This window comes from Peromyscus californicus, unplaced genomic scaffold (genome assembly GCF_007827085.1).
Source record: "Peromyscus californicus insignis strain IS unplaced genomic scaffold, ASM782708v3 Scaffold_5__1_contigs__length_169319896, whole genome shotgun sequence".
In the NCBI taxonomy this organism is placed as follows: Eukaryota; Metazoa; Chordata; class Mammalia; order Rodentia; family Cricetidae; genus Peromyscus; species Peromyscus californicus.
The window spans coordinates 92423796-92437513 of NW_026294573.1; positions in this window are offsets into that span (position 1 = coordinate 92423796).

The following is a 13718-nucleotide window of genomic DNA, read 5'->3' on the forward strand; positions in this document are numbered from 1 at the left end:
TTTGAAGCCTGCTCTGTGGGAGGGATTTCATGCCTGGTACTGTAATCTTGATCAAAGGCTCATGGCTGGGGAGGTCATAGGCCCTAGGGTAGACCCTGCTATTGAGGTCTTGCTAAATGGCCCTGCTGTCAAAGTGCCTCCAGGAATTTTCTGTTGTGTTCCATTTGTGTGTTTTGTACTGTATAACTTCTTTGACAGTGATTTGATCATTTGTTAGTAACCACTAAGTGAGCTAAGTATCAGAACTGAGAATTGTCCAGGCTGGAGAGATGGCTCAGCAGTTAAAAGCACTGACTGCTCTCCCAGAGGACCCAGGTTCAATTCCCAGCACCCCCACGGCAGCTTACACCTGTCTGTCACTCTAAGATCTGACACTCTCACACAGACACACATGCAGGCAAAACACTAACGCACATAAACTAAGAACTGAGAATTATCGTGATACACGAAGGCATTCAGACTTAGAAAACTCTGGGTTGTCTAAGATCACACAGTTGATAGATGTGCGAGGCAGGATTTGAACGCAGGTCTGAGTTACTTTGAGGCCATCCTGACTCAGCCCTCTTTTCCAGGAAAGAAAGAGGAGTAGGGTAATGCTGGATTGCTCTGGCTGAATGCTCTCAGCCTCAAAAGAGGTAGAGTCCCTTCCCACGAGGATCTGCTGTTCCACATTAGCTCGGGAGCCCAGACTGAGAAGCCACCCTAGAAAAGCCAAGAGAAGAAACCAGTCTTGAGTGAGGACCTCAAAGTGCAGCTTAGCTTCAGAGGGCCCCCTGCTTCACTCGCTTTGTCTGTAGGGAGGCCGGGGAGCCAAATAGTTATCTCCATCATTTGAAAGCACGTGTTAAAAACAAGATAAAACACATCTTCCCTCTCAGAGAGGAAAATACCCAAGCTCAATCTTTTCTCCCCAGTGAAATAGCCCCATATATCTGTTTTTTACAATCGATTGATTTATACGCAACTGTCCCAGGTGTGAAAGTGCATGTTATAGAATATTATTTCAAGGTGTGTTAACTTTTGTTTATGCTCTGGAACATTTGTTTAATGATGGAAAGATACGTTTGATTAAATAAAATTCACCTGTGGTCAGAAGATTGCCAGCAACTAGCTGACAGGAAGTGGTAGGGAGGAGCCAGGTGGAGAAGGGTTTTTAAGGAGGGGAGAGAAGAAGCACAAGGGCCTTTTGAAGGAGGTGAGCAAGGAGAGGAGGTGAGCTACTTGCTAGTCAGCCTCCCTGAAGAGCAGAATTCCACCTTAACCTTTGGATCTTGAGTTCTTTAGAGGGAGAGAGGTTGAGTTAAGTTCCCTTCATAGCTTTGCAAGAGTCAGAGCCTGAGGGAACAGATTTCCCTCCGGGCCCTGGCGGCCTAACCATCTAACCGCTGCTGGTAGTGGTGGAGTTGTAGTTGCTGATTCGGACAGCCGTGGCTTAAAAAGCAGCAACAATTAATAAAATGACAACAAATGCAGGGGGACCTGGGTCCTCCCTTGCTCTATCTTGTCTCTGAGCCTAGAATACAGTAGATGCTTGGTAAAATACAAAATCACTAAGGGAGGACTTGGGGCCCGGCCATGGAACCAGGACCATCCATTGACCAGTGCAGATCAACACTTAGAAATTTCATCCTGTCCTGCTTTCACCTCCCATCTCCTAACTTCCCACCCCGCCATGAAAGACCCACGTCACACCAACACACACCAATCCTCAGCTTGCCTGATGATTTCTTTTATCTTTCTACAAAAACTAACTTTTTGACTTAAAATGCTGGTACTTTCACCGTGTCAACTCTTACATGGACCTCCAGGCCTAGGTCATAATCACCTCTGCCATGAAGGCTTCCTTAATTTTTGGCCAGTTCCTCTGCAGACCCTAGCTTGATGCTGATGATACATCATCTACCGTGGTGTGTGTGTAATGACTCTGGGAAGGTTGTCTGTCACTCTCTTCATGGCAGGTCGGGGGTGCTTAGTTCCTGTACTCAGTCTAGCACTTGGCCTGGTACTTGGCCAGCACCTATTACATGAAAACAAGAATAAATGAGCCCACAGCTTGGCCTGGACACATAATTGTGCTGACAATGATCTCCCCTGTAGAGGTCTATCATTGGAGGAGTCAGCCCAGGATGGACTTCCTGGGTGGAGCAGCAATGATGAACACTTGGCAATAGGTGTCACCTTAGAGATGACAGCACTATCTGCCTTGATCAAAGTCTGAGAGGGTCAGGGGTATGGAGGGCTAGGTTTCTACCATCTACTGCTGAGAAGCAACAGGCAATCAAGAGTTGTTCCTGGAGGAGCTCTCTCCTGACCAGAGACTTCTTTTCTTATATACTTGCCTCCCTCTCTGCCAGCTCTGCCCCAGGGCCTGGAAAAGCCCCACTCCCTTCTTGCCCAGCCCCAGGCTGAGGAAGAGTTTCTCCAACATCCTAACTCCTGCATTTCTTTCGGATTCTTGCTATTTCCTCAACAGATGCTAACAGCAGCATTGTCCCAAAGACCACCCTGAATCCCTTTCCCAAAGGGTGGTCCTTTTGGAGGTCCAGGGTGCTGCTTTATTCATCATTATCTGCTGCCCACAGGACTGCCTAGGGGTGGGCTTCTTCTTCAAATCAGGGAGCATCAAACACCCAGCAAATCTCTGGAGACATAAAAGTTGACCACATCATTCCAGCAGCCCTGGGATGGCCCAGGATGGCCCAGGGCCCAGGATGGCCAAGAGGCCAGATGGAGTACCACTTTAATGGAAGACATCATAAACAGGCTATGTTCATGGACATATTTTCATTAAGTGCCCATTGCATTCCAGATGCTAGTTGCTATAACATGTGGGTAAGTTTTGCTCATCAGATTTTTGGAGGATGAGTACAAGCATTTCTCTGTTTTTTAGAGGAGTAACAGAGGTGTCTCTGTTTCTTCCCCTGTTGCTAGGGGAAAATATCCTGACAAAAGCAACTGAAGGGAAGAAAAACTCATTTCTCTCTCAATTGAAGATACAATCTGTCATGGCAAGGGAGTCCAGGAGACAGGTGCTCGAAGCTGCTCATCACATCACACCCATGGTCAAGAAGCAGAGAGCGATGAGTGCATGCAAGTAATCCCCTGCCCCAGAGATGAAGCCATGCAAGTACTCAGCTCCCTGCAACACACCCATAAGGAGTTTCTTCAATGCCCATCATCTTCTCTGAAATAAATTGGTGCTACCAGGAGCAGATGTGTCTCATTTTCATGAAAAACTTTATGTTAACAAAACATTTTAAATGCCATATTCTGTAGGTCTTTGAAAGATTTGAAGATATATCTAAAATATATCTCTATATGATCTGGAAAGCATACCTAACATCTACAAATTTGATTGTTATAAATGACTTACTATTGACCTATGTTTCTTGATTATCCTAATAATTCATAATGACAGCTTTCAAAAACTAGAATTTTACCTTACTTTTTTTTTTTTTTTTTTTTTTTTTTTTTTTTTTGGTTTTTTGAGACAGGGTTTCTCTGTGTAGCTTTGCGCCTTTTCCTGGATCTTGCTCTGTAGATCAGGCTGGCCTCGAACTCACAAAGATCCACCTGCCTCTGCCTCCCGAGTGCTGGGATTAAAGGCGTGCGCCATCACCGCCCGGCAACCTTACATTTTTAAATGAACTGCATAGGTACAATACCTTAAACAAGAATAGAAACATACATACAATATGTTGTAACAAAAATAACCTTAAATTTTTATCAATATACAAAAATCCTTTAAACAAGAGTGGGAATATATATACAATGTAACAAAAATAACTTTCAAATATTCTATATTCCCCTAAATGATAACAAACATCCATAACCCACCAAATAACCAAAAACCACCCACATACCCCCAACTCTTGGGAATGTAGGCATAGTTTTCTCCATACATCTTCTTGCTGTCTGTGGACAAAGTATCTTCAGAGTCTCAGAGAGAAAATTTGAGATAATGACTAAGTCCTAGGAAGACTTAGTAATCTTTGCAGTAATCTTTGCTGATAGATATCACCTGTCAAGTTTCAGGAGATCTCACCTGATCAAACCTGATCCATATTAACCCTGAAGGAATCCACAGCCTCTCATCTCCTATGGGAACAAAATGCCAAAGCATTTTTGATTTCCATTTGACAAATATATTTTTTGACTTTTTAAAAGTTAAGGCATTTCTAAAATATCTAGATTGGTTCAATTTAGCAGTCCAGATTACAATCCCCTGTGTCCTAGCAGCTGTCTTTTGCTTCTCAACAGTCAAAAAATTCAAAATCAACACAATACTATACTAGACCTCTTTTACTACATATCTTCAGCCCTTTTTGACCATATGAGCGAAACTTAGACTGCTAACTTACACCTGGATTATCCATGTGCGGCTCTCAGCTGGCTCTGCCCCATTTCTTGGGTCATGAAAACCAAGCATGAAACTCGAAACCAGTTTGAGGTTTGTCTGACCAGGAACTGCATTCAACCTTCCTAAATCTCTAGAATGCCGATGCTTGAGCTGAGGCAGGCATTTTTAACTTAGTTTTGTTTGTTTGTTTGTTTCTACTTAACATACTAGCTGCCCAAGAGCTCACTGCCTGGCAGAAACTATCCGGCAAAAACTCTTAAAGGAGCTGTATACTTTTTTTTTTTTAAACTCAGCTTTCTTAAGCCCTGCATGGCAGTAAGGTCCCACATTGGGCGCCATTATGTTGTTTGTTTTTGTTCTTCTGTTGAGGGGCCCACCTAAATAAATAAATACCACATGGAGGCTTATTCTTAACTATGAATGCCTCACCTTAGCTTGGCTTAGTTTCTTTCCAGCTTTCCTTAACTTATTCCGTCTACCTTTTGTCTCTGGATTTTTCCCATTCTCTTACTTCTGCAAATCTTACTCTTTTTCCGTGGCTTGCCATGTAGCTGGGTGGCTGGTCCCTGAAGTCCTTCTCCTTCTCTGGCTATTTGCCTTCCTTTCTTTCTTCCCAGATTTCTCTATATATACATTCTCTCTGCCTGCCAGCCCTGCCTATCTCTCTCTCTTGCCTTGCTATTGGCCATTCAGTTCTTTATTAGACTATCAGGCATTTTACATAGTCACAGTAACACAACTTCACAGAGTTAAACAAATGTAAAATAAACAACAGTAACACACTTTAAAATAATACTCTACTACAGGTCCTCCCATATCAATCATTAGTCAAGGAAATGCCCTTACAGACTTGCCTACAATCAGGTCAATTTGATATAGGTTCCCTCTTTCCAGATGACCCTGGTTTGTGTCAAATTGACCATAAAACCAACTAGCACAATGATGGACTGTACCTTGAACTATAAGCCAGAATGAACTTAACACTCTCGCCCATAAGTTGCTTTTGTCTGGTGTGGTGATGTATTGTGTCCCCCAATATACTGTGTCTTCCAATAAAATTTACTTGAGGGTTAGAGGAAAAAGCCAGCCACCATATAGAAGTTAGGCAATGGTAGCACAAGCCTTTAATCCTATCACTTGGTAGGCAGGGATCTGTCTGGATCTCTGTGAGTTCAAGGCCACACTGTGAACAGAGCCAGGTGTGGTGGCACACGCCTTAAATTCCAAGACTAGTGAACCATGGAGGTCTGGTGGTCTGTACAGACAGACAGAAGTGACAGAGCTAGGCAGGAAGAGGAAGTGATGTAGCTGGACAGAGAGAGCAAATCAGATGGCAGAACAGCAAGGCATATAGGCGTGGGTAGACAGGAAGTCTCACTTTTGGGAGCTGTGGAGTTGGTGAGGTAAGGTTAGCATGTGACTGTTCCTATTCCTCTGATCTCTCAAGTTTTCACCCCTATATCTGGCTCTGAGATTTTTATCTAATAAGACCATTTAGAAATTCGTCTACAGTCTGGGTATTTGATCACTGCAACAATAATAAAACCGAGGCATGAGGCTTATAGAGATGGAGTAGTTTACCCAAGTATTTACAGCTAAATGAATAGCTGCTTGGTCAGAACACTCATCCTTTCATTTCAGGGGCTTTGAAAATAAGCCGTTCACCTATTTTATTCTTTTATTTACTATGAAAGGGGAGGGTCATAGAAGTCTTCATAGATGTAATTAATCTGTCACTTAAAATCCTTTATCATTGATTGGGAGGGGGAAGCCTCAAAAAATTCACATTTGTTCATCCAGGCACTAGAGGCATAAGAGGGGCTGAGATGATTCAGCAAGTAGAGTTAGCTGTGCATGCCTGAGAAACCAAGTTCAGGTCCCCAGCACTCAGGTAAAAGCTAAGCACAGTTGTATACATCTGGTGTGGTGGTTCTTCCTGCATGGGGCTCTCTCTGGTCATGGGAAGTGCCAGTGCATCGAGGGATATCCTTTAAAGCTGGAGGGAGGAAAGGAATAGCTGGGTGAAGTTGGGAAACAATGGGAAGGCATGTCCAGAGGAACAAAGATCTGAAAGTCTAGTCCTGTTTTTGTGATCCTTGAAACATGGAGAGAGACTGCCATTTGCATTGTATGAGAGCGTGTGTGTGTGTGTGTGTGTGTGTGTGTGTGTGTGTGTGTGTGTACTCGAGTGCGCACGTGTAAGTTCCAAGCCCACAACAAGGTCTCAGTTCGGATTTCCTGGCTTGCTGCAAGCCCAGTAGTGTTTCTGGATACATGAAGTTGCTTAAGTATTCTGGGCAACAGGAACGAGCAGCTGTTTGGAAGCGGTTTTGGTTCCCTTTTTTCAGCCTCCTCCTACCCTCGCCCAACAGCCGCCTCTCCCTAAAGAATCAAGATAGTCAAGAGAGAGCTATTGCTCCAGCTGGAAGGTAGCACCTGGGCTGAGCCAGGTTTGGATAAAGGGAATAAGGGGCTTTCAGTGAGATCACAGGCCAGAGGATCTGACAGTGGCTCATGCCCACTCCAAAGCTGGGAGGCCCCGCCCCCTGGCTGCATGAGCTTTGAGCCACTGTGGATGAGTTCTAAAAGTGAGCAATGAACAGGTTAGCTCTTCTAAATTGACAGCCAGCTTACAGCAATATAAACAAGAGAGCCATGAAAGAGCCAGAGGGCATCCATTAGATTCCAAATCTCATTAGCCCTCTGTGTGCTCTTTCCTCTGGGCATGTGTTAGGGCAAAGGTCTAAGACCATCTCAGAAACTGAAAGAAAATTCCACTGCCTCCTTGACCCTTACCTCCTCTAGACAGATCAGCAGAAAGTGGAGGCCAGGAGCCAGAAGTGAGTTCCCACTCTCCATCTGCATGTTCTAATTATGATAGCCAGTGCATACAGCTCACTTGCTCTCTCCACTTCAATTTCCCCACCTCCGTGGCAGCCTCCTGAGGATTAAGCAAGCCAATGCAGTCTTCAGATTGCAGCCCTGTGGGTCCAGTTCCCCTGCCCTTCCACAAGAAAGCCTGGGCAATCCATGCTGCTGTGTGCTGAGTCTTCAGGCCAGCATTCTTCCTCTCACTGGTAACCCCAAATTTTCCAAGGCTCCAGAGCAGCCAGCTCTCCCTCACCTGTCAGATCCTTCCCTGTGCGGCTAACCTGTGAGTCTGCGCAACTCCCTCTCACCACAAGGGGGCGAGACAGGGCAGAATGAATATTTTTTTCCTCCCTCCCTTTTTCCAAATTGTTCTGACCAACACTGAAGGTTGTTTACTCCTCTTCAGGGTCAGATGAACCAGCCCAACCCAATAGCATTCAAAGGCTTCAAGCCACAATTCCTGGGGTTTTTACTCATCCCCCATGTGACTGAAAAGGCAAGTTTTAATTTTTTACTTTCATACAATGTCCATAAAAACAACCATGCAAATAAAGAACTGTGGTCAGAGGTGTGGCTTTCCTTGTGTGGCTTTCCTTCAGAGTGTACCAAGGGAGCAATCCTCTGCTAGTTCTCGACACAAAAGTCTCCACAGAGCCTTCGGTATTCAAGTGGGACCTTAAGGGCGCATAGGAGATCCTTGAAAGGACTACAGGAGAATTTCTAGGCAGGAATGGTTAATATGTATAAATATGCTGGAGTGTACAAAGACCTGGAGTAACAACCCTGGGCCAGTGTGAAAGTGTACACTGGATCAGGTTTGTAAAGAAGGCTGAAGCCAAGAGGTGGTTGGGTATGTGGCTCCGTTGACAGAGCGCTTGCCTTGCATGCACAAAGCCCTGGGTTGATCCCAAGTACTACATATACTGAGCATGGTGGTGTATACCCGTAGCCCCAGCAATGAGGAGGAGGAGTCAGGAAAACTGGAGTTCTAGGTCATCATTGGGCACACAGTGAGTTTAAGAGCAAAGGCCTAACCTGGAGAGAGGACACACGGCTGGAGCTTTGCAGAATCCAACAGTGAATCCCTGGACCAGAAATGCCTGGACCAGGGGTAGGAAGAGGCAGACTTAGTGACGCATCTTAAAAAGGCCACCAATGAGACACAGCCACTGCCTTATCGATTGCACCACAATGTCTCCTTGCTTTTAACTAACCGTGATCTAGCTCACAGACCAGAATCCAGATCGTGAATGGCAAACAAGATTCTTTCGATCCTGGTTTAAGTAAAATTGGCTTGTAGCAAAGGTAATATGATCTTTAAAAAAATTAATAATAATAAAGACTCCAGGTCTGTAAATACTGTCGATGCTTTCCCTTTCTAAAGATGTTTGGACTTAATTAACAATGTCCAATTTTCACAAAGATGGGGGATGCCTCCTCAAAATCTGTTGAAGCTTGGTTTCAGTTACACAGCTACTTAGATGACTATGGAAGAGTCCAGTGTCTCAGAAGTGAGACTTACTTGTTTCAATTTGTGTTTATTAGCCAGGAACAGATAATGGTTAAAGATTTAAAAAAAAAAGTGTCTGCATTTTCCTTGCTTATACCAATTTAATTAGAATCACAGGTACACCCCACCTCCATCCCCACCCCGGAAACACACACATGTACTGAAAGGTGCTGCCCTTTACTGAAACACAGTTTAGTGTAATGTGTGTCAAGAATTAAAGAATATTTAACGCTTCTCAAGAAGGAAAATGACAAGGGTGGGTGAGCCTGGGAGGACACTTTTGAGAGGGTTTTCCTGCAGCTGGGAAAGGAGAGTAGTGTAGCAATGAGCATCCCAGGGGCTCCCAGAACCCCATCTTCCAGCAGGCTCCTGAAGAGAGGAGGCAACATTTCATTTTTCTGGGTCATTTAAGTCTGAAATGGAAAACCCATCATTTGCCATGGCAACGTTCAAACTTAACGGCTCCTAGAAGCTCCTTCCCCTTTAAAATTCACTGAGATTTCAGTTTGTGTCAGTTTTCACTTACCTACATTAAATGTCAAGGTATGTGGTTTGTTTCTTTGTTTTGAAACAGAGTCTAGGCTGGCTTGGTTTTTAAATTTAATCTTTACAATTTAAAAATATCTTTTAATAAAAAATTCTGAAAGCATCTTTTAATAAAAAGTAATGATTTTTGCAGGGGCTAGAGAGATGTCTCAGTGGTTAAGAGTGCATACTACTCGTACAGAGGACCCAAGATTGGTTCCCAGGACCCGTTTGGCGGCTCACAACTGCTGTGACTCTAGTTCCAAGATCCCACACTTGTGGCTGTCTCAAGCACCTTGGGCTCAGCAGCAAGCTATCCTGCCACCCGACATCGCTCTTCTGGTTCTGTGCACAGCGGTCTGCAAAGCCACCAGAGGAAATGCAGTGAAGAGGAAGTCAGGGTCAGCCAGTCTGCTGGATTCTCCAAGTTCACCTGGTGGCCGCTGAGCAGCACTGGGACAGGACACTGGTGCCACTGCTCAGCAAGAGCTCCTACTGTGAGACCGGCTAACTCCTCTTGGAACCAGCAAGTGTTGAGCCTTAGTGCCAGCTGAGCAGGCTGATTCCTCAGACCCTGCTCTTCCAACTCATCAGTTCCTTTTAGAGCTTAGGTAGAAAAGGCAAGGAGCCCAAGGCCACAGCAAAGGCAAAAGCTGCCCTACCTGACATTGTCATTCAGGATTGTATGCAGTCTCCTTCTATCTAGTCCTTGGCTGACTTTGGTCACCACTCAGATGAAAGGCATAGCATGAACTCCACGGCACTACCCAGGCCTCCCTCTCCCATTACTGCATATTAATGCGCTGAGCAATAAAGCTTTGGAGTCAGGGTTTCACTTCTATGGCAGGCACTGAGTGGTCATAGGGGAGGTAAGGGCCCTGGTGGAAATTTTAAGAGGGTCAAGGAAGAGCTCCCTAAAGGGGCCATTTTACATATTTAGTTATGAGGAGGTGGGAACCATTCTGAATCAAAGTGACTGACTACAAACCAAGGCAGAGGTGAGACAGAGAGTAAGATTCTGGGGACCACCATGAAGTTTATTGGGGGGGGGCGCCTGCACATTCTCTCCATCTCCCTCACTACCCACAACACCCATGGGTTCCAACACCGTGGAGGAGGTAACCTAGATGGTACACAACTGCAACAGGTCAAGCAAGGTCTTCCCTGTCTCATGCAGGGAGCCTCACTGTTGGAAAGCAAGATTAGATGACCTAAATGCATCCACCTTCATCTTTTATTGAAATAGGAACGTGGCAGGTGTTTCTGCTCACACCTGTCATCACAGCACTCAGGAGGCCAGGACAGGATTGCTGTGAATGTGAAGTTAGCCTGGGCTACAGAGTAACGTTGTCTCAAAAAGAGAGATAATAAATATGAATGTACTGGCCAATCAAAGGGGCAGAATGACAGCTGAATGCTGAAGAATGGCACCCAGGGGAGCTGAAAATTCTATTAAAAACAGTGGTGGACCATTACCTCACTATCCAAGGAATTCAAAACACACAAAGGAAGAAGCTGGATTCAACCTTGTGGTATTAGATTAGAATGGCACCAAACTCTACTATTGATGTATATAGACATACTTCACACACATGCAGTTATTGTGTGAACACAAGGATGTCTCAGAAGCAGAAGGCTGCAACAACCACACATAAAGCAAATTTTTGTTTCTAAGGAGACTCTCCAGTAAAGGGAATAAGCTCCTGGGGAAAGGGCTGAGTTCAGGGCTCTGATGCACAAAGTGCAAATGCCTGGGATTTACAGCTGTGGCAGAAAGTGAGGAACTAGTCAGAGTGGCTAGGACAGGGCCTGATACAGAAGCCAGCTTTAAGACACACCATGCCTGAGCCAGACAAGGAGTAACAATTATGTACTACGAGTAAAACAGGCCAAGCCCTGAGAAATAGAGATCAACGGGAGTAGGGGATATGCAAGAAAGCAGGACATTAACTACTAACAAACGTACTAGGTTTGAAAGTCACCAATGGCAACCATTACAGTAATTAATGATCCCGAAGGATCAGTAGATACTAAAACTAGTGGATGACAAACAAGGTATCTATAAAAGGTTGGCACGCCCCCTCCAACTTCTGTTAACTCTGACACGGGGTAGCTTTCCAGGGGAGAAGCCTGGCGGGGCCACCTCCTTCAAGCAAAGAAGCATCAAGAGAAACAAACTGGTTACTTCACTGTGGCACTCCTGGCTTTCCTCCTACAGGTGTACCCGAGTCTAGTGATGAGTGACGTTTTATGGCAGCTGCCTTGGAATATGAAGCACTGAAGTTGAAGATCAAGGAAGAAAGACTGCATTGAATGAGACAAACTAAAAGCAGCTTGTTAACTACCTGGGACTCTGGCTATAGTGGACATTACTGGGATAGTAAAACTGAAAAGGGTTCTCTGAGGTAGACATGTGGCTATGAGAGTTCTTTGTTCAATTCCAATTCTTCTGGAAATTAAATGTTAATTAATTGATATATTATGTATCACTGTTTAATCATATATATAGACATATATATTGTGTACCCCAATAAAGCTTACCTGGGGATCAAAGAACAGAACAAGCCACTAAATTAAACACAGAGGTCAGGCAGTAGTGGCACACACTTTAATCCTATTACTTGGGAGGCAGAGATCCGTCTGGATCTCTGTGAGTTCAAACCCACACTGGGCTACAAGAGAAGAACCAGAACCAGGCAATGGTGACACATGCCTTTAATTCCAGGAAGTAATATGGCAGGACACAGAAAAGTATATAAGGCATGAAGAAACAGAAATTCACTCTTGAGGCTGAGGATTTCATAGAGGTAAGCTAATGGCTGGTTGTTCTGCTTCTCTGATCTTGCAGCTTTCATCCCAATATCTGGCTCTGGGTCTTTAATCATAAAACCTTTTAAGATTCATGTTACATACATACACACACACGTATATATATATATACACATATATATGTATATATATATATGTATGTATACATATATATATACACACACACACACACACACACACACAAAATGATCAAACAAATCTAATTGACCAAAAGGAAATCTAGAAAGAAAACCCCTGAAACTGTTCACATGACCTCTCCCAAGGATGATGCTCAGAAGCACTCAGTATGGTCCATCACAGGCTTTCCTACAACACAGCCTCCAACAAAACTAGGCTGTCTGGAACCTCTGGCAACAGGACTGAAGGTTGGGAAAGTACCTAAATCTGTATGTGGTGTATGCCCAGGCAGACTTCGAGAGGTTCCTACTGTGAGACTGAATACCCTAATGAGATTGTCTGGGATGAAGAAGCATGTCAGCAGGGCCTACAGTGGTTCCATGTGTGCCAAGTTTGTCTGTGACAGGATCAAGTGAGCTTTCCTTATTGAGGAGAGAATTGCTGTCAGTGTTGAAGGCACAACAAACAGAGACAGAAAGTGAAATAAATATGCATCTTTTTAAAGTAATGAGTCAAGGTTTAGTATGTGGAAAAAAAAAAAAAAAAAAACAACCTACAAATGAAATGCTGAAAAGCTACCCCAGGTTCACAAAATAACTGAATTCAGCACGCCACATCTATGTTAGTCTAAGGCACTATTTTACCAGTAAACATTTTCCCCCAGTTTTGAGGTGATGCATCAAGCGCTGCTACGTGTACACAGCTTCTGTAACTGTACAGCTGAACACCTCAAAAGCAGTTTTCAGAGCAAGGTGGTCGGGGCAAACACCTTTAGGAGGCAGAGGCCGGGGGAGCTCTGTGAGTTCAAGGCCAGTCCTGGTCTAGAGTGAATTCCAGGACATCCAAGGCTACACAAACCCTGTCTCCAAACAACAAAAAGAAAAAAAAAAGGAAAAAAGGAAAAGCAGTCTTTAAATAATTTTGGAGTTTGAAATTGGAGTGAAAGCTGTTAATAACGAAATCGAGGATCTGTCTCAGACATTGTTTTACAGTAGCGATTCAGTTCTAAGGACCCATGTAAGTATGGAGGGCTAGCAACAGTAAGCAGTCTGCGGTGGCTAGTTACAATATCAACATAGGTATGACCCAGCTAGGGATACTCGGAGTTATTAAAGTGCCGTCTGGATGTGTCTAAGGGCCTAAGACAGTGAGTGCTTCTCAACCTTCCTAATGCTGCAACACTTAAATACAGTTCCTCACGTGGTGGTGACCTCCCGCCATAAAATTATTTTTGTTGCTACTTTATGACTGGAATTCTGGTACTGTTAAAATCATAATGTAAATATCCGAGATGCAGGACATTGGATATGTGACCCCCATGAAAGGGTTGATTAACTCCCACAGGTTGAGAGCCATGGTGTAGGCAATCAGAATTTGAAATCTGTGGATTTAGGAATAAAGCTCTCACCATATCGTCCAATGTTTTTGTTTTTTCTTTAATTTCAGGAGGTGCTTAGATAGCCCAGGCTGGCCTTGGATTTACTGTGCACCCAAGGCTGGTCTTGA